The sequence below is a fragment of the Oryctolagus cuniculus genome, chromosome 10, assembly GCF_964237555.1.
Source record: "Oryctolagus cuniculus chromosome 10, mOryCun1.1, whole genome shotgun sequence".
Taxonomy (NCBI): domain Eukaryota; kingdom Metazoa; phylum Chordata; class Mammalia; order Lagomorpha; family Leporidae; genus Oryctolagus; species Oryctolagus cuniculus.
Window position 1 is genome coordinate 111,679,426 of NC_091441.1, and position 21,116 is coordinate 111,700,541.

The window sequence follows — 21,116 nt, forward strand, 5'->3', positions numbered from 1 at the left end:
GCCCGGTTTTCACACTGGCTGAGTCCGAGCAGTACCGGAAGGCCCCAGCGGGTGTGCAGGATTCTGGAAGGGCCATCCCATCCTCTGGCCTGAGAGGTGTCCCTGGGAGGCTCAGGCTCTGGGTTCCGCCACTGAGCTCTGGGACCCAGAGTGGATCCTGTAAGAACCCAGAGCGTCAGTTTTCCCCACAGCCATGTGGGTGTGGAACCTCAGCTCCTGTTTCCCTGAGCCAAGAGCCGAGTGGGGCCACTCTACCTCCACAGAAAACTTGCCACGGCTCCCCAGTGCCACGGGCTGCCTGCCCTCCAGGGCTGTGTAGCAGGGGCCCTGCCCACGCCTGCAGCCTCATTATCCCTTCCTTGTGCTTGCCCTGGGCTTCCTCCCTCCGGGCCCTTGCACCTGCTATTGCCCTGCCGGGCACGCCTTCTCTGGCCCTCACTGCCTGGCAACCCCGACCTTTGGCTCTAGTCACCTGTGCCAGAGAGCCTGCACCCCCCCCCCCAGCCTCTCGGTTCTTTGCTGCGTGTGCTCCTCTGCGTGGGAGCAGTAGGCGGGCTCTCAGTGTGTGTGTGGGGGGGGGGGGGGAGGGGGAGGTGCTGCAGGTGAGCCCAGGCCTTGGAGTCGGGCAGTCTTGGTTCCCCTCCAGTGCGGCTGCTAACTTGCTGTGTGGCCCTGAGCCATCGCTTCACCTCTCTGAGCCGTGTGCTCTCTGAGTTGGGGCTCATGCTCTATGCCGGGAATTCTCGCCCTCTCCTAAGCACATCAGCGACAGAAGCATTAAGCCCAAGGAGGGCGGCTGTGGGCGATCTGACTTGGGGGCGCCCAGCCCTTCCCCTACGGGGAGCCAGCGAACTCCTCTTCCTCACGCTGCAGGGCAAGGTCGGGCGTATACAGCCGGCGCTGCCGTTCAGAGCTGGAGCTGCTGCAAGACCGAATCGTTGAACGAGTGCACGAGTTAACGCAACTGGGTTCCGAATTTGGAGGCACCTGCTGGTTAGACGTTCAGAGCAGCCGCGGAGGCGGAAAGCCCCGCCCCCATTAGAAGCCCCGCCCACAGCCGCAGCCCCGCCCATCTCCAGCAACCGTTAAACGGCTGCCTAGTGGCCGCGCTCACTGCAGAGGCGGCTGCGGAGCGGACCAGGGCTTGTCGCTGCGGTCCAAGTCCGCCGCTGCCCAGCGCGGCCGCTCGCAGGTAGCTCAGGAGCCCGGGAGCCCCGCCCCCAGCCCGGCTGCCCCAGCCAGGTGTCCCTTCCTCCCCGGCCTGGCCTCCAGGGCCGGCTGCCGTCGCAGCCTCAGCCAGGGTCCTCCTGCACTGACCCCAGGGCCCTTTCCCGTCGTCTCGACCAGCCCCGGGCCTCGCCGGCCCTGACCTCGCCTGGCCTGCGGGCCCTCCCCCAGACCGCAGGCGCCTGTGGCCGCGGCTCCCCGCCCCTCGCCCTCCGGTGCTTCGCGGGCACTGCGCCCACCTGGGGCAGGCGTGGCAGCACGCGGACGCCCACTCCGGGGTCGTGAGAGGAGCAGCAGCTGGGCTTGGGCCGGAGAAGCTGGGGTTGCTGTTGCCCGAGAGCGCCGCCCGCCGCCGCCCTCTGCGTCTGGGAGACCTGCCGCGTGCCAGGCAGGCAGAGATGCGGCCTTGGCCCCGACGGGGAGGGAGGAGAGGGTGAGTGTTCCTGGGAGAGGCAGGACCTCCCTGGGGGGAGCAGAGGGTGGTGCCGGCCTTTGTCTTCCCGCAGCCAGGAGAGCAGCAGGTGGGGCGCCCTGCAGTGGGTCCCTGCACACCTGGGACAGGGAGCGCCTCCTCCGTGGCCGCCAGTGTCACTTGGAGGGGGACCTGAGAGCCCATGTGGGGGGCCCTGGAGTTGAACTCTGAGCCCCAAGATCGCAGCGAGTCCCTAAGCTGAGCCTCCTACCTACACCTGCAGCTCCTCTGTGCCCCACGGCTTTCCCTGGAAAGTCAGGGCCTGGCTGCCCTTCCCCCCTGAATCAGGGAGGTACCAGGTAGAGGAGATGCCCTGGGGGGGGGGGGGCTCCCAGCAGTGCAGGGCACATATGCTCAGCCCCTGCCCCTCAAACACCAGTGGGTTGGTTCAGGCCAGCCAGGATACAGCTGGGAGTAGGTATCTGGACTAGCGGGTAAGGATTTTGTGTCCCAGAGTGCCTGGGCTGGGTACCTGGTCACGCTGTGGCTTCCTGCTAAGGCAGACCCTGAGAGGCAGTAGCGAAGGCTCAAGTGTTTGGTCTCCTGGGCACCCCCACGAAAGACCTGGGTTGAAATCTGGGTTCTTGGCTTTGGCCCAAGCTTAGGCTCATTGGGGCGGTCTGGGGAGTAAACCAGGTGATGAGAAGCCATTGCAGGGGACCCACCTTTGGGCCGGGCGTCTAAGTGGAGGCTTGAGCCTCAGTCACTCTAAGGAGCAGGTGAGGCTCTGTCTGGAAGAACCCGTGGAGAGGCTGAAGCATTGGTTGTGCAGCGTCTGTTGGCTCGTCTCGGGTCTATGGAATCAGTCTGAATGTGAGGTGTACCGGTTCGCTGTTGCCACAAGAATGCTGGGCAGTAGTCCCCGCAGGCTGCAGTGAGGACCCTGTTCTGGCTGTGCAGCTCGCTCTGGTAGGCCAAGCTCTGGGACAGTGGCTCATGTGTCTGTCGTCCTGGCGTGGGCCAGCCCCCGGCCTCCTTCTGGAAGGGTGGACATGGAGACAAGCCCCATCCCACAAGCGCTCTTTAGGTCTTGGGGTGGGTGTATCTGCTAACATTTTTTTTTGGCCAAAGTTGAGATGTGGTTGAATCCCAAACACGAAGGCCAAAGGAAAACACTGCACCTTCTGATAGACTGAAGTTTTTTTCACGTCCTTGAATTATCCCACCTTGGTGACTGCTGGAACTTTTCCGTGTAGTTCTCTCCTTTTGTTCTGATATTTGGGAGGCTACTGGTTAGGTACATACAGAGCCTGTTGAGAATGGATCCATCCTCTGGGTGAATTGAACTTGTGGTGTGCTGAAGACCTGTAGCCATAATGATGCTTAATTTATCAGGTCTCTTGGTATCAAGCAAGAGAGTCTGGCAAAGGGCACCTGGCAAATCCCAACGTAAGGAAAGCGAGTGCTCCGTTGATGAACTGTAGCCCATATGGCTCTTGCTGCCTCTCACAGACTTGCTTTTCCTGTCTGGGTGCTGCCTCCAAAGGCATCTGCAACGTAGATCTGTGTGTGGCCGAACTGTGAACAAAATAGCTTTGGCTGGATACAACAGTGGAGGCTCATTGTGTGGCCTTCAAGACCCAAATATTTATAGATAGCTGAAGACGTATAGAACAGTAGGTGTTGATAGTGTTGAATGGAACTTGTGGGAGACTGTGGATGAGGGCAGGGCCCCAGCAGAGTAAGCCTGTGGAGTTGAATCGTGGTGACCAAGGTTGGCCTGTTGGAGAGAGCCTCAGAGGCCGGCGCTGCGGCTCACTAGGCTAATCCTCCACCTTGTGGCACCGGCACCCTGGGTTCTAGTCCCGATCGGGGTGCCGGATTCTGTCCCGGTTGCCCCTCTTCCAGGCCAGCTCTCTGCTGTGGCCAGGGAGTGCAGTGGAGGATGGCCCAAGTGCTTGGGCCCTGCACCCCATGGGAGACCAGGAGAAGTACCTGGCTCCTGCCATTGGATCAGCGCGGTGCGCCGGCCGCAGCGCGGTGGCCATTGGAGGGTGAACCAACGGCAAAGGAAGACCTTTCTCTCTGTCTCTCTCTCTCACTGTCCACTCTGCCTGTCAAAAAAAAAAAAAAAAAAAAAAAAAGAGAGAGAGAGAGAGAGAGAGAGCTTAGAGCCAGTGACCTGACAAAGATGTACAGAATGACCTAGCTGAGCTGTAACGGCTGGACTGGATCACTGGGCTGTAGTCAGTGGAGTTGTTTGCTGTATGTCACCTTCTTTGTCCTACACACGCTGTCTGATCACGTTGTTGGCTGGGGTTCAGGACCTGCTCTGGTTCTGGGAGCTGCCCATTTGTGAATCCTGCTTTGTCTTGTTCTTTACTCAGATTTTACTAGACATACTTGGACTAAGGAATTTTTCTTTTTTGATATAAATTGCTTACTTAGCAAAAATGACATTTTATGCATCCTACAAGTTGCCTTTTAAAAATTTGATGTCTTGGGGCTGGCGCCGTGGCTCAATTGGTTAATCCTCCACCTGCAGTGCTGGCATCCCATGTGGGCCCCGGGTTCTAATCCCGGTTTCTCCTCTTCGAGTCCAGCTCTCAGCTGTGGCCCTGGAGGGCAGTGGAGGATGGCCAGGGTGCTTGGCCCCTGCACCTGCATTGGAGACCAGAAGGGGGCGCCTGGCTCCTGGCTTCGGATCAGCGCAGTGCTGGCCGTGGCGGCCATGTGGGGAACGAACCAACTGAGAGAAGACCTTTCTCTCTGTCTTTCTCTCACTGTCTGTAACTCTAACTGTCAAATAAATTAAAAGAAATTTTTTTGATGTCTTTAATAAGGAAGTGAGTACCTACTTGTTTTCAGCTGGTTGTGTTCAAACCCTCTGCAGTGTCCCCTTGTCTCTAATTGGCCCTACCTCTTCCTGGTGGATAGCTGTTTGGAACTTTCTGTTAGAGTTCTGCCATTCTCCCTGTACTTACTTGCGCGTGTGTGTCTGCTTCTGTAGCCTGAGTTCCAAGGCATGCATTTAACCCTTTTGATGAATGCAGTCAAATGCCTTTGAAAAGGTTAGGACAGTTGTCTTTGCTGTGGACAGAAGACCAGTTTGTGGCCTGCTGGCCCACCTAGGATAGGATGAGCGCACAGACCCATGAAGAGCTGCAGGCTTCGTGGGCAAGCTGCACTGTCGGGGAGCTTGTTATTCCTCACTCTGCACAAATCCTGTCTGTCTCTGTAGCACAGAATGAATGCAGCAGATGCCCACCAGGGACTAAATCTTCTTTAAGACTTATTTATTTATTTGAAAGAGTTAGAGGGAGAGAGAAAGCTTCCATCCACTGGTTCATTTCCCAAATGGGCCTGCGTCAGGCCAAAGCCAGGAGTCTGGAGTTTCATCTGGGTCTCCCACATAGGTGGCAGGGTCTCAAACAGTTGGGCCATCTTCTGTTGCTTTTCCCAGGCCATTAGCAGGGAGCTGGATTGGAAGAGGAGCAGCTAGGACTCAAACCAGAACTCATATGCGATGTCATTGTCACAGGCAACAACTGTCTACCGTGTAACAACAGTGGCCCCAGGTGTTAAAAATCTTGGTTTTTGGGATCAGCGTTGCAGCTCAGTGGGTTAAGCCACCATCCACAATGCCAGCATCCCATGTGGGCACCGATTTGAGTCCCAGCTCCACTTCCGGTCTAGCTCTCTGCTAATGTGTCTGGGAAAGCAGCAGAAGATGGCATAAGTATTTGGGCCCCTGCTACCCATGTGGAGGTCCCGATGAAGCTCCTGATCCAGCCCCAGCCCCAGCCCGCCACTGTGGCCATTTGGGGAGTGAACCAGCAGATGGAAGATCTGTCTCTCTCTGTCTCTATAATTCTGCCTTTCAGGTGGAAAAAAAAAATCTTGAACTTCAAAAATGTACAGCCTTAGAGATAGTGATATTTTCATGGGATGAAATGTGGATTTGCTGTTGACGGTGCTCCTACGACACTTTCCTGTAGAGTGCAAGGCTGCAGCCTGGAGGGTTCCGTGTAAGCCCCGGCGCAGCCCCCGGCCTCTGGCTGAAGCCCTGAGCTGCTCCAGTGCCTCCTGTCATCCCATTCCCCCATGCTGGGCAGCCTCCTGCTGAGTGTGTGCCAGGCTGTGCCCTCTGCCTGCATGGCCTCCACAGGAGACCAGCTTGGCCCCCACAGGACTCTGCGGAGGGCCCCTCGGGAGGCCTCTCCCATCTTCCCCAGGCAGAGTTGACTCCTGCAGTCTCTGTTGCACCTCAAAACTGGATCCTGCTTCTGCGGCACGGTCCCATTGTGCTGCCATTTTATCTTATTAATCTTATTAATCTTAGCGGCGGGACCAGGGTGAGGCTAGCACGGTGTGGAGGGTACAAACTGGGAGGAGCCGCTCCCTCTCAGTGGCAGCTCCAGCTTGCTTCTTTCTGTTCAGGATCGCTTTGTCTATTCAGGATTTTTTGTGTTTCCATATGAACCCTAGAATTAATTTTTCTAGTGCTGTGAAAAATGCCAGTGGTGTTTTGATGGGAATTGCATTGACTCTGTAAATAATTTGAGGATAGTATGGCTACGTTAACAATATTAATTTTTCCAATCCAAGAACTTGGAGGAGGTCTTTCCATTTCTGTATGTTTTTTCTACTTTTTTCATCATTGTTTTACAATTTTCATGATAGGGCCTTCTGTGTTCTTGAATAAATTTATTCCTAGATTGTTTCGTAGTCTTTTTGAATGTGATTATACTCTAATTTCTTAACAAGTTAGTGGTATATAAAAATACTACTGATTTTTGTGTGTTGATTTGTATTTTGCAATATTACTGAATTTGTTCGTAAGTTCTAATAGCCTTTTGGATGGAGTCTTTTTTATTTTTTGTTTATTTATATTTTAAAGATTTATTTATTTGAGAGTCAGAGTTGCTGGAGCTACGCCGATCTGAAGCCAGGAGCTTCTTGTGGGTCGCCCACGCGGGTGCAGGGGTCCAAGGACTTGGCCCATCTTCTACTGTTTTCCCAGGCCACAGCAGAGAGCTGGATCAGAAGAGAAGCAGCCAGGACTCGAACCGGCGCCCATATGGGATGCTGGTGGTTCAGGCCAGGGCATTAACCCGCTGCACCACAGTGCTGGCCCATCTTTTTTTTTTTTTTTAATACATAGAATGATACCATCTGAAAAAAGGAATAATTTTACATCCTCCCTTATTTATTTGCCTTTTTTCCTCTTGCCTAATTGTTCTGGCTAATGTTTCCAGTACTATACTGTCGCTCCCCCTCTTCGCGGAGGAACGACACGGGACCCTGCGCTGTTCTTTTGTCTGCTCGGCCCTTCCTGGGTTTGCTGCTGGTTCTTCCTGGGTTGGCTGCCATCCCTTCCACCTCCGTGGAAGGGTGGTGCCCCCTGCCACTTTCCCCACTTCTGCGGGGAAGCGGCATACCGCCAGCCGGCTCTCTCGGGGGCTGCTCAGATGTTCCTCAGGTGTTCCCCTTAGATGTTCCTGGTGCATGTTGTCTCTCTCCTCCTTTATAGTCCTCTTCCGCCAATCACAACTCTGCTACCCACACGCCGAGTACGCTGCTCTCCTCCAATCAGGAGCAGGATCAGCTCCTGCAGGCCATCACTCAAGTTGGCGAGAGGCAGCTGCGTAGAAGCTGTTTACTCCTCTCCCAGCGCCATATTGTGGGAGAGCAGATGCATAGAATAAGTCTTAATTCCAGTAACTTAGTCTAGTCCGAGTTGCTCCCCACACTATACTCAATAAGAGCTATGAGGGTGGGCATCCTTGCTGCGTCCAGATCTAGAGGAAATATTCCCAGGTTTATCCCATCCCGTTCAATATGATGTTGTTTGTGGGCTGATTGTCTATAGCTTTTATTATGTTGAAGCAGATAACTTGTTCGGGGTTCTTAATGTGACTTGATGTTGAATTTCATTGAAGGCGTTTTCCTTGTCTATCGAGATGATTGTGTAATGCCGCTCCTTCATTCAGTTGATGTTAAGTGCTACATTTATTGATCTGCATGTGTTGAACCATTCTAGCATCTCTAGAATAAATCCCTGTTGATCATGGTAAATGATCCTTTGATAGGTTATCGGTATGATTGAGAATTTTGGCACCTATATGCATTATTAATATGATCCACTTTCTCTGTTTTGGGATCAAGATAATACTTGTCAACTAGAGTAAGCGTGGTAAGGTTGCCTCCTTTTCCATTTTTTGGAATTGTTGAACAAAAGTTGTTGTTAGTTCTTCCTTAAAAGCTTGGTAGAAGGGCTGGTGCTGTGGTGTAGAAGGTAAAGCCTCCTCCTGCAGTGCCGGCACCCATGTAGGCACCCGTTCAAGTCTCGGCAGCTCCACTTCTGATCCAGCTCCCTGCTAGTGCACCTGGGAAAGCAGAGGAAGATGGCCCAAGTGCTTGAGCCCCTGCATGCACGTGGGAGATCTGGAAAAAGCTCCTGGCTTCGGCCTGGCCCAGCTCTGGAGGGGTGAACCAGCGGATGGAATATCTCAGACTCTCCCTCCTTCTCTCTGTATTTCTGTCTTTCAAATAAATAAATCTTTTTTTAAAAAATTAGTTTTATTTGACAGAGTTATAGAGAGAGGTAGACGGGGGGGGGGGGGGCGGCGACTTCATCTGCAGGTTCACTCCCCAAATGGCCGCAATGGCTGGAGCTGCACCAATCCAAAGGGCGGAGCCAGGGGCTTCTTCTGGGTCTCTCTCACAGGTGCAGGGGCCCAAGGACATGGGCCATCTTCCACTGCTTTCCCAGCCCACAGCAGAGAGCTGGGTTGGAAATGGAGCAGCTGGGACTCGAACTGGATGGATGCTGGTGCTGCAGGCTGGGGCTTTAACTTGCTGTGCCGCAACACCAGCACCAATAAATCTTTGTTTAAAAAACACGTTTGATAGAAGTCAGTAGTGAAGCCGTCCTGTCCTGGGGTTTTCTCTGTGGGCCAACCTCGTCACTGATGGAGTTGCCTCACTTGTTACTGGGCTGTTCAGGTTTTGTTTCATGTTTCTGACAGTCTCTAGTGATTGCTTGTATTTTTGTGTTATCAGTTTCATTATTTCCTTTTTATTGTCCTTGATTTTATTTATATAAGTTTTTTTCTTGGTTCTCTTGCTAAAGTTTTTTTAATTTTGTTATTTTCAAAACAATTATTTTATGTTTTTAGTCTATTGAATTTTTGCTGTGATTTTTATTTCATTTTGCTACTATTGGATTTGGTTTGATTTTGCTTTTCTAAGTCTTTGAGATGCATTAGTAAGTTTATTTGATTTCTCTCTTTTTTTTTTTTTTGGTGTAGGTACTTGGTGCTTTAAACTTCCCTCTTAGTACTGTTTTCACACTATTACATAAGTTTTGGTACGTGTGTTTACATTTTTTTGTCTCAAAGCCTTTTTAAATTTGTTGGATTTCTTCAGTTCCTCATTGTTCACTCAGAGTTGTGTTACTCAGTCTCCGTATATTTGTATGATTCCTGAATTTTCTTTCTCTGTTGACTCCTAGTTTATTCCACTGTAGTCAGAAAAGATATGTGATGCAATTTTGATATTTTTGAATTTGTGGAAACTTGTTTTGTGGCGTAATATATTATCTGTCCTAGAAAATGTTCGATGTACTAATTAAAAGTGTGTGTCTTATGGGTGAAATGTCTTTAAATGTCTCTTACATCAATTTGGTCTGCATTATAGTTTAATGCTGATGCATCTGTTGATGTTTTGTCTAAGTGATTATTTTAAAAAAATTATTTTATTTATTGGAAAGTCAGGATGAGAGAGAGATCGATCGATCTATCTCCCATCTGCTGGTTCACTCCCCAAATGGCCATATTGGCTAGGGCTGGGCCAGACTGAAGCCAGGAGCTAAGAGCTTTTTCCACGTCTCCCACATGGGTGGCCAAGGCCCAAGCACTTGGACCATCTTCCACTGCTTTCCCAGGTGCATTAGCAGGGAGCTGGAGCAGAATTGTTATAGCCAGGACTTGAACTGGCTCTCACAAGGGATGTCAGCACTGCAGGCGGGGGTTTTACCCACTGTGCCTCAATGCCAGCCCCTAAGTGGAATGTTTTAAGTTCCTCACTATTACTATATTGGAGCTTTCTCTCCCTTTAGATGTAAAGGATTTATTTTATAAAATTGGTTGCAGCATCAGGTGCATATACATTTATAATGATTACATCTTTTTCTTGAATCTTTCCCTTTTTAAAAAAGATGTATTAATTTGAAAGGCAGAGTTAGAGAAAGAGGGAGAGATGCAGAGAGGTCTTTCATCCTCTGGGTCACTCCACAAATGGCCGCAATGGCCAAAGCTGAGCCAGACTGAAGCTCCCTCTAGGTCTCCCACATGGGTACAGGGGCTCAATGATTTGGGCCATCTTCTGCTTTCCCAGGCACACTAGAAGGGAGCTGGATCAGAAGTGGTACAGCCCAAACTGGTACTAACACCCATATGGGATGCCGGCACTGTAGGTAGCAGCTGTATCAATACGCCACAGTGCTAGCCCAAGGCTCTGGATTTTTGTGTGTTGATGTTATAATCTGCAACTTTACCAAACTCTTATGAGTTCCAATAGTCTCTTAGTGGGGTCTTTTGATTTACCTATGTGTAGGATCATGTCATCTACCAATAAGGATAATTTGACTTTCTACTTTCCAATTTGAAGCTGTTTGATTTCTTTTTCTTGCCCAATGTCTCTGGCTAAACCTTACAGAACCGTATTAAATAGCAGTGGTGAAAATGAGCTTGCTTGTCTGATTCTGGATCCTAGTGGAAATGCTTCCAGTTTTTTCCCTTGAATATCATGCTGGCTGTGGGTTTGTCATATGTTGCCTTGATTGTGTTAAAGAGTGTTCCTTCTGTACCCAATTTGCTTAAGGTTTTTTATTGTGAAAGGATGTTGAATTTTATCAAATTTATCTATTGAGATAATAATGTGTGGTTTTTGTTCTTCAGTTTGTTTATGTAATGTATCACTTACTGATTTGCATATGTTGAGCCATCCCTGCAAACCAGGGATAAATCCCACTTGATCTGGGTGAATGATCTCTATGATCTATTGTTGGATTTGATTAGCTGATATTTTGTTGAGGATTTTTACATCTATGTTCACCTGGGATATTAGTCTATAGTTCTCTATCATATTCCGGTTTTAGAATTAAGGTGATAATGGCCTCATAAGAGTGTAGGAGCATTCTCTCGTTTTCAGGAGAGTTTCAGGAAGTTTCGGAAGTTTTCTTTAAAAGTGGTAGAATTCAGCATTGAAGCCATCTGGTCCTGGGTTTTCTTTGTTGAGAGAGTCTTTATTACTGATTCAGTCTCTTTCTTGGTATTGGCCTACTTAGATTTTCTTTCTTTTTTTAAAAAAATTATTTATTTATTTACTTAAGAAGTAGATCTACAGACGGAGAGAAGAAGAGACAAAAAGTCTTCCATCTGCTGTCTCAGTCAAAGGGTTCACCCAAAGGGCCACAATGGCTGGAGCTGGGCCAATCCTAAGCCAGGAGCCCCTAGCTTCTCCCAGTCTCCCACGTGGGTGCAGGGGCCCAAGCACTTGGGCCATCTTCAACTGCTTTCCCAGGCCATAGGCATAGAGCTGGATTGGAAAAGGAGCAGTCAGGACACGAGGTGAAGGCTTAGTCCCCCATATTTAGGTTTTCTGTATCTTCATGACTCAGTCTTGGTAGATTGTATGTGTCTAGAAATCTTTGAGTTTCTTCTGGATTTTCCAATTTGTTGGTATATAATTTTTGGTAATAATTCCCGATGCTTCTTTTTGTTTCTGTGGTATCTGTTGTAACATCTCCTTTTTTGGCTCTCATTTTATTTGTTCTCTCCCCACCCCCCCTTTTTTTTGGTTTGTAGGGTCAATGATGTATTAATATTGTTTTTTTCAAGAAATGAGCTCTTCATTTCACCAGTCTTTTTTTTTTTTTTCAAAGATTTACTTATTTCAAAGGCAGAGTTACAAAGAGGCAGAAGCAGAGAGAGAGAGAGAAGGAGTGAGCGAGGTTGGTCAATTGGTCAGTCTTCGATTTGCTGGTTCGCCCCCCCCCCCCAAATGACTGCAATAGCTGGAACTGGGCCGATTTGAAGTCAGGAGCCAGGAGCTGCTTCTGAGTCTTTCACACAGGTGCAGGGTCCCAAGGACTTGGGCCATCTTCTGCTTTCCCAGGCCATAGCAGAGAGCTGGATTGGAAGTGGAGCAACTGGGACTCAAATGGGCACCCATATGGGAGGCCGGCACTGCAGATGGCAGCTTTACCCATTATGCCACAGCGCCAGCACTTTTTCACCAATCTTATGTATTTTTTGTTTCAGTTTTGTTAATTTCTTTGCTATTTAATTCCTCTACTAATTTTTGGTTTGGTTTGTTTACTGTTAGGTCCTTTATTTGATTCCGTTCCAATTTCTTGGTGTATGCACTAATTGGTATAAACTTCCCTCTTAACACTGCTTTTGCTGTATCAGCTAAGTTGTCTTATGTTGTATTGTTATCTTTATTCATTTCCCAGAATTTTTTAATTTCCCTTTTGATTTCTTCAATGACACATTATTCATTCAGGAGCACACTGTTTAGTTTCCGTGTGTTTGTATATTTTCTAGAGTTCCTTTAGTTAATTCCTAGCTTCATTCCTTTGTGGTCAGAATATGTACATGGTATGATTTTTTGCTTTTGTGAACTTGAGATTTGTTTCATGTCCTAGTATGTGATCTATCCTAGAGAAAGTTCGATGCACTAATGAAAAGAATGTGCATTCTGCAGTTTTGGGATGAAGTGTTCTGTAGATACCAATTAGGTCCATTTGGTCTGTAGTGTAGGTTAGCTCTGTTTTTTGTTGTTGATGCGGATTTTTTGGTCTAGCTGATCTGTCCATTTATAAAAGTGGAGTGTTTAAGTCCCTACTCTTAGTGTATTGGAGCCTATATCTCCCTTACGTCCATTCACATTTATTTTAAACAGGTGCTGTGGCATTGGGTGCATATCCATTTACTATAGTCACCCCTTCCTGTTGAATTGATCCTTTGATCACTGCCTAATGCCCTCCTTTGTTTCTCTTAACAGTTTCTGTGTTAAAGACTATTTTGTCTGATATTAGCATGGGTATTCTTGACTGTTTTTGTTTTCCATTAGCCTAGAATATCTTTTCCTGTCTTTTTTTTTTTTTTTTTTTTTTTTTTTTTTTTTGGACAGAGTGGACAGTGAGAGAGAGACAGAGAGAAAGGTCTTCCTTTGCCGTTGGTTCACCCTCCAATGGCTGCCGTGGCCAGCGCACCGCGCTGATCCGATGGCAGCAGCCAGGTGCTTCTCCTGGTCTCCCATGGGGTGCAGGGCCCAAGCACTTGGGCCATCCTCTACTGCACCCCCTGGCCACAGCAGAGAGCTGGCCTGGAAGAGGGGCAACCGGGACAGAATCCGGCGCCCCGACTGGGACTAGAACCCGGTGTGCTGGCGCCACAAGGCGGAGGAGGATTAGCCTAGTGAGCCACGGCGCCGGCCTCTTGTCTTTTCATTTCAGTCTATATGTGTCTTTGTTGATGTGTTTCCTGTAAGCAGCAAATAGATGGGTCTTGCATTTTCAATCCATTCAGCCAGTCTGTATGTTTTAATTGGAGAATTTAGGCCATTTACATTCAAAGTTAATGATAACTTGGTCCTGTCATTTTTCCATAAATATTCCTATTGTTTGGATCTCCTTTGTACTATTACAAGGTGATTTTTCTGCCTTCATACTCTTCCATGATGATGACTATCTCTGTTTCTGTGTGTAGTATATCCTTAAGTATCATTTGTAGAGATGGATGATGGATGAGTGGTGACAAATTCTTTGAATTTCTATTATGGAAGGTTCTTTTTTTTTTTTTTAAGATTTATTTATTTACTTGAAAGCCAGAATTACACAGAGAGAAGGAGAGGCAGAGGGAGAGGGAGAGAGAAGGAGAGGCAGAGGGAGAGAGAAGGAGAGGCAGAGGGAGGGAGAAGGAGAGAGAAGCAGAGAAGGGGAGAGAGGAGAGAGAGAGAGAGGGAGAGAGAGGTCTTTGACCCGCTGGTTGACTCCCCAATTGGCCACAATGACCAGAGCTGCTCTGATCTGAAGCCAGAAGCCAGGAGTTTTTTCCAGGTCTCCCATGTGGGTGCAGGGGCCCAAGGAATTGGGCCATCTTCTACTGCTTTCCCAAGCCATAGCAGAGAGCTGGATCGGAAATGGAGCAGCTGGGACTCAAACCGGCACTCCTGTGGGATGCCAGCACTGCAGGCAGTGGCTTTACCCCCTGTGCCACAGTGCTGGCCCTGTGGAAGGGCTTTATTTCACCTTAATTTATAAATGAGAGGTTTGCTGGGTACAGTATTCTGGTTTGACAGGTTTTTTTTTCCTTTAGGACTTGGGCTATGTCTCCCCATTCTCCCCTGGCCTGTGTGGTTTTTGATGAGAAATCAGCTGTCAGTCTAAGTAGAGATCCTCTTAAGGTAATCTGGTGTTTCTCTCATGAACATTTTAGAATCTTTGTTTTACTCTTGAAAGTTTGACTATAATGTATAAGGTGGAGATCTTTTCTGATGATGTCTGTCGGGAGTTCTGTGTGCTTCCTGTGCTTGGATGTCCTCATCTTTCTCCAAATTAGGGAGCTTCTTGCTGTTTCTGCACTGAATGGGTTATCCAATCCATTCCCTCTTCCCACACCTTCACAAACTCATAAGTGTGTTTGATCATTTGATAGTACCCTGTAAATCTTGAATAGCATTTGTAGCTTTTTATATTTTTCTTCTTTATTTCTGATTGAGATTTTCCAAGTATTTGCCTTCTACCTCAGATATTCTTTATTCTGCCTCATCAAGTTCAGTTAGTGCTTTCTATTGTATTTTATATTTGACATACTGAATTCTCCATTTCTAAAATTTCGGTTTCACTTCTCTTCAGTGTTCCTCTGCGCTAGAGCGTCTCCCTGTTTCTGTAGCATTTCTACTGCAAACGGCTCTCCAGCGATCCTCTGGGAATGCAGGGCCTCTCTTTATGTTACCCTCCTGCGGTCAAAATCTTTTCCTCCATTTTTTCCCTATATATTTTTTCCTATGTCCCTATTATATTTCCTATATCTTTTCCTAACGTCTTTTCCCTATTCTTATTTTTTAAAGTAGCTAAAGGTTTGTCAATTTGTTAATTTGTCAAATACTGAAGTTTGATTCCACTGAGTTTTTAGACATGTGTTTATTTAAAGCATGGAGTGACAGAGAAAGGCACGCACGCGTGCACACACACACACACACACACGTGAGCATCCCCACACCCACATACAGGAAGACAGAAAAGGAGGGCAGGAGGAGGAGGAGAACTACCTCCTGCTAGTTTTTTTCCTGGTTTCTGTAGTAGAGAATATATTTTTCATCCTCTCAGTATCTGTCTTTAATGGTGAAGTGAGGTTTTTGTAGGCCGGTTATCAGTGGCGCTGTTCTTAGTGTCCATTCAGGCAGTCTGCATCTTTGAGTGTTCTAGCCTGCTGACAGGCAGGTTAGCAAGCGCTTGGGCCGTCCCCTAAAGACTCTTCGGTGTATCTTCTTCCTCGCTTGTTCATCTCTCTGCTTTTGTGGTTGATCATATTGATAAGGTCTGCTGCTCTTCTGTTTTCCTCTTGCGTATTTACTCTCTTGGTGGCTTTTATATTTTCATGTTTTTGTGAGTGTAGTTGTCTCTTTGCTTCTGGATGTAGGATTCCTTTAGGCATCTTTCTGTAAGACCAGCCTGGTGCTGATGAATTCTTCAGATCTTGTGCTGAATCTTCACTCCCCCTTCGCTTACGAAGGCTGGGCTTCTGTGTGCCTCAGCCTTCCCGGCAGATGCCGGCTTTCAGAACCCGGAGTGCGTCTTGCCTCGTGGTCTGTGTCGATTCTGGTGAGAATTTGCTGTTGGTTCAGTGGGAGTTGCCCTAGATGAAACTTGTACTTTTCTTTTACAGCTGGGGAATTCTTTGCTTCTGCTGCATTTTAACCATTTGACTCTAATACATCTGGATGTGGTTCTTTTCTGGTCTTGTCTATTTAGTGTCCTATGGACTTCCTCTGTCTGTGTATCAAGAACGGGGAGGGGGTATGTGTCAGTTAAGTTTTATTCAGTAGGTTTGCACCCCCTCGCTCTTCTTCAGTGATGCAAATTTGAAGATTTCTTTAATGGTGTCCCCAGTGTGTCAAGGACTGTTAGTAATTTTCCTGTTTTTTTTTTTTTTCCTTTTGTTGTTTGTCTGATTGTGATATTTCAAAATAGCTGTCTTTGTATTTAGATATTTTTAAAAATTTATTTAATTGAAAGGCAGAGTTACAGAGAGGCAGAGAGAGAGAGAGAGAGAGAGAGAGAAGGAGAGGGAGAAGTCTTCCATCTGCTGGTTCACTTCCCAAAAAGCTGCAGCGGCGGGAGCTGGACTGATCCATAGTCAGTCAACAAGAGGCCCTGCACTCCCAGAGGACCACTGGAGAGCCCTTGTGAAGGAGCCGGGTCTCCCACACAGGCGCAGAGGCCCAAGGAGTTGGGCCATCTGCTACTGTTTTCCCAGGCCACAGCAAAGAGCTGGGTCAGAAGTTGAGCAGACGGGACTTGAAAAAGCACCCACCCATATGGGATGCCGGCTCTGCAGGCAGTGGCTCTGCCGCTGTGCCACAGTGCAGGCCCCTAGATACTGTTTTATCAGTGTATTCCAATCTGTTGTTGAATTTTCAATTGCATTTTTATTTGGCTTATTGAGTTCTTCAATTTCAATATTTCTGGTTTCCTTTTTCAAAATCTTTGTCTCTTTGCTGAACTTCTCATTCGTGTTATGATTTTTTTCCTCAAATTTCTATATTCTCTATCTCAGACCCCATTATATGAGGACACCTCAACAGGCACTATTTTTTTAAAAATTAGTTTTGACTTTTGGGTTAGTATTTACTTCTGGCACATTTTGAGGGGTGAGTGCAGCCTGTTAGCACATGCGCATGCCAGCAGGCTCCCCGTTTCCTTCTCTGTTCTTTGAAGAAGGCAGCATCGTGGAAGCAGAGACTGCGTTTCAGACCCTGAGCCTGCTGCCCCCCGATCTTGGACTCCCAGCCTCCAGGATAGCAGAAATAAGTATTTTTGTCTTCAGTTAGAGAATTCAAGACATTTTATTCTATCAGCACAGAGGAGTGATTACTCCCTTGTGTTTGAAGGACAGTTTTAGTGGTGTAGATTTCTTGATTGACGTGTATTTTGCATTTGACACCTTGAATATATCAACAAACTGCTTTCTACCCTCCAGGGTTTCTGATGAGCAATATGCTGTTGAACTAAGAGTGAGATGATGATGAAATATTTCTTCTTCTGTACTCTGCAGATTTTAATATTATACTTGATGGTGTCTTGGGCAGCACGTTTGATTGTAGGTGTCCTGATAACATTGAAGTTGTACCATTATTTTGAGACCTATAATTCAGAGATGAAAGAGAAAGGAATGAACTATTTTAAGTATAGACATTAGGAGGTCTTCAAAAACCACAATTATTATGGATTTTAAATGAGAAGAATGCCATGGAAGTGTGTTACAGGATTTAGTTTGTCAAAAAAAGAAGTAGCGTCCTGTGTCACCTGCCGTAGCAGAAAGCCTGGGAGATGGTTCTGTTCTGTTTACAAGGGGAAAGATCCTTGAGGCTGAAAGTGAGGAGACCGCTGTGGGTTGTCTCTGGCTGTGACTGGACCACTTCTTGCTGTGTTTATTTTGTTCTGCTTTGTTCTTTTTTCTGCCCCACCCTTCTTTTTTTTTTTTCTTTTTTCTTCTTTGTTTTCTTTATTTTGGTCATTTCCTCTTCATTTCCCTTTTCTATTTTTTCTCCCCCCCCCTTTTAAAGATACACACACACACACACACACACACATACATACATGAAACTTGGAGTTACAGAGAAAGGGAGAGACACAGAGATCTTCCATCTGCTCATTCAATCCCCAGGTGGCTGCATTGGCGAGGGCTGGGCCAGGTCAAAGCCAGGAGCCGGGGGCTCCATCCCATGTGAGTGACAGGTGCCCAACTACTTGGGCCATCTTCTGCTGCCTTTCCCAGGTGATTAGCAAGGGGCAGGACTGGAAGTGGAACAACTGGGACACACTCTGGCACCTCTATGGGATGCCAGTGTCACAGGTGGCAGCTTTACTCACTACACTGCTGTATCAGCCCTCCTTTTTCTGTTTGCATTGTTCTTTTAATTTCCTATATTTTCCTCTTTGTTTTTCTCAATTTTTATTTTTTGTTTTCCCTATTTTGTACTTATTTTCCTTATGCTTTTCTTCAGTTCCTTTTTAGTCAGTTTTTTTGGTAATTTCTTTTATTTCATGTCATTATTTTTGACCTCTTAATTTTTTTTTTTCATTTGAATCAGTTATAAAGAGTTGCCCAGCAAAGAAGAGCCCAGGACCAGATGGCTGCACGTCTGAATCATCCCAAACTGTAGAGGAAGATGAAGATCTAACACCAACACTGCTCAGACGATCCCAGACCACTGAGAGAGAGAACCTTCCAAACTCATTCTAGGAAGCCAGTGTTATCTGAATTTCAAAACCAGACAAGGATCTAACAAAAGAACTGTACATCTGTAGTCCCTGATGACCATAAATTCCAAAATCAACAAAATACTTTGAAACTTTGTGTTCTCCCATTTTTTTCCCTGCTTTTTTTAATCAGTCCTTTTTTTCTTTGCATTTTTTTTTATTTTTTCCTCTTTAAAAAATTTTTTTAGATAGCATTAGTTGTTTTTTTTAAGGTTTATTTATTTGAAAGGCAGAGTTATAGAGGTAGAGGCAGAGAGAGAGAGAGGTCTTCCATCCACTGGTTCACTCCCCAAATGACCGCAATGGCCGGAGCCCATCTGAAGCCAGGAGTCTGGAGCTTCTTGCAGGTCTTCTATGTGGCTGTAGGGGCCCAAGGACTTGGATCATCCTCCACTGCTCTCCCTGGCCATAGCAGAGTGCTGGATCAGAAGTGGAGCAGCCAGGACTATAACTGGCGCCCATATGGGATGCTGGCACTGTAGGCAGCGACTTCATTTGCTACGCCACAGTGCCAGCCCTGGTAGCATTAGTCTTACTAAATAGAATTGTTGGTGTAGTTAGTATAGTTAGTATCTTATATTAGTAATGTAAGCACGCTACACTTGGTGGTCACTAGACTAATGGCATAGTGTGGTGCTGTGGTTCTCACCGATAATGACAGGGTTTTGAAAAATACTGGCCATGCAGAGCTAGCCCGCCATCTGTTAACTGGGACCCAGGTGGACGTGACGGTCGTTCAGAAAGATCCCCAGGACTGCGGCCTCCGGAGGATGTCCTTGAAGCAGTTGTAATGAAGGGCGTGACTCAGCCAAGCATCCTGCGGCTCTGCTCTGAAGAACACGGCAGACAGCACACGTCGTCACGGCGCACGCTAGCGCAGAGAACTGCTGAGCTGTGTGACAGAGCACGGCCTCCCGCGGGACGTGGTTGCCTGGGCGGTGTTGGAGCAGCCGTCACGGGCGGAGCGCTGCTGCTGCCTCGAAGGGCGCGGTGCGTGGGACGTGGAAGTGGGCATTGTCCTGGATGCTGCTCTCAACATGAAAGCCGCTGCCCCTGCCTGGTCAAGGTCACCGAGGTGCAGAGGCCAGGCACACTGTGTGGCAGTGCCCCATATTGTGTTCGAGAAATGTTCCAGGCCTGAGATACAATAGCCCCAGAGTGCACCACTGGAGCCTGGGGCGGGTTCCGTGCGCCACAGTGACAGGCGCCCTGCCATTTGATGGAGAGACACTGGTACAGTTGCCGGAGTGCATATTCTCAGGAAAATACCAGGTTCACCTTTACATTTGAAATTGAAAATTTGTAGAGAAGAATATTGACTGTCAGCCCCAGGGAGAGGCCCACGTTAGGATTGTCTTGTGGGTCATTGTGGGCCAGAAGAATCCCTGAGACTCCATGTTGAGCCATGAAACCCATGGTTAGCCTTGTGAAGGTACATGTCCGTATGATGGTGCCATGGCCACATACCCGTGCCGGGCGGCCAGACTTCCCAGCAAAGACTGCACCGTGCAGGCAGAGCCCGGGCCTGAGGCCAGGCATGTCTTCACCATGTTCTCCTTCCACTGCCTGCGCCTGAGGGCCCGGAGCCAGGAAAAATGCTTGCAGTGGAGCTCCTGTGCCTGATGGTGCCCTTTCTGGCCTGCAGATGAGGAGCCCCAGCCCAGCCCCAGCGCTGAGCAGGGCCCTGTGGCCAGCTCCTGCACTGTCAGCCCCAGGAGCAGTGAGGAGCACTCGGAAGAAAACTTCCCCCAGGGAGCAGCAGGACAAGAAGCTGCCAGCAAGCCTGCACCTGCCATTGCCGGCAAGCAGAGCCAGGACTGGCAAGGGGCTGGCGGGAGGATAGTGAACTCCCTCCTTCCCGTGGGGACGTTGCGTCCTGCTGGCCCCCATAGCCAAAGTCAGGGGGATTGCTCGATGGGAGGGGCCCTCAAGCTGAGCTTGATGGGTTTTGTTTCATTTCAGCCTTTTGCTCATGATTCTCATGAATAAAATCTTGATTACACGCACAGATGGGGTCCAGTGTGACATTAGGGTATGTGTGCATCATGGGAAAATTCCACCGGGTTGACTGACAGGTGGCCTGCCCCAGAGAGGGGTGTTGCCTGATGTGACGACTATGGAGATTCTGAAAAGGTTGGTCTTGTAGAAACACAGACGTGCCTGAAGGTTCCTAGAGACTGGAGGTGGAGGTGGGGAGAGGCTCACAGCCTGCACAGGAGGGGGAGGTTCTGAGACGCGTGCGTGGCACAGCAGGGAGCTCCCAGGCCAGAATAACACGTCCTGCACCGTCCATGGAGAAGGCGGCCCTGGGTGCCGTGTGCCCTGACGTCACACTGTGTGGGCCTGAGCAGGTGTGGACTCAGTTACAAGTGGGAGCCAGGCAGGAAGTCCATGCTGCTGGCTTCCCAGCACACCCAGGCAGAGAGCAGGGGCGGGCCAAATGCCTGGCGCTTCTCTGTGAGGCCTCAGGGGCACAGGGCCCGTGGCAGCACGCGGCCTTCCACAGGCTCCCGTCAGTACTTGAGGTGAGCTGAGAGGAGGATTGGAGGCCGTCGGGAAGGGAGGGTCCCGCTGGCCCCATCTGGGGAGCTGCAGAGATGGGGTCCTCCTCCCACCGCTGCTCTCCTCCATGTCTCGGGGGAAGGGAGGGTTCTTGGTGAATGACCCATCTTCTAAGTCTGGTGCTAACATGGGTGCTCCCCAGTGTGCTCACAGCCCTTGGGTTGCCCTGCATCCTCCCAGCACAGGACTGGGCTGTGCTGGCTGCAGCTTGGCGGGGGTCGGGGAGTACTTGGAGTGTGTCAGGAAGGTTACAGGGAAACGTGACTTCCGAGAGTTAGGAAGGTCACCCACACTGGCGAGCAGCTACTGACAGAGGTCCTGGAGGATGAGGTCCTGAGCCCTCCTGGACCTGGGTGC

At 48.6% G+C, this 21,116-nt stretch overlaps 1 long non-coding RNA gene across 1 annotated transcript; it reads left to right on the forward strand.

Moving 5' to 3' along the window:
- Window positions 1-489: 489 nt before the first annotated feature.
- Window positions 490-20,203, forward strand: LOC138844132 (uncharacterized). The gene is made up of 2 exons (XR_011379641.1): window positions 490-1,660; window positions 18,029-20,203. It is a non-coding gene; the product is annotated as an uncharacterized lncRNA (long non-coding RNA).
- The last annotated feature ends 913 nt before the right edge of the window (window positions 20,204-21,116 follow it).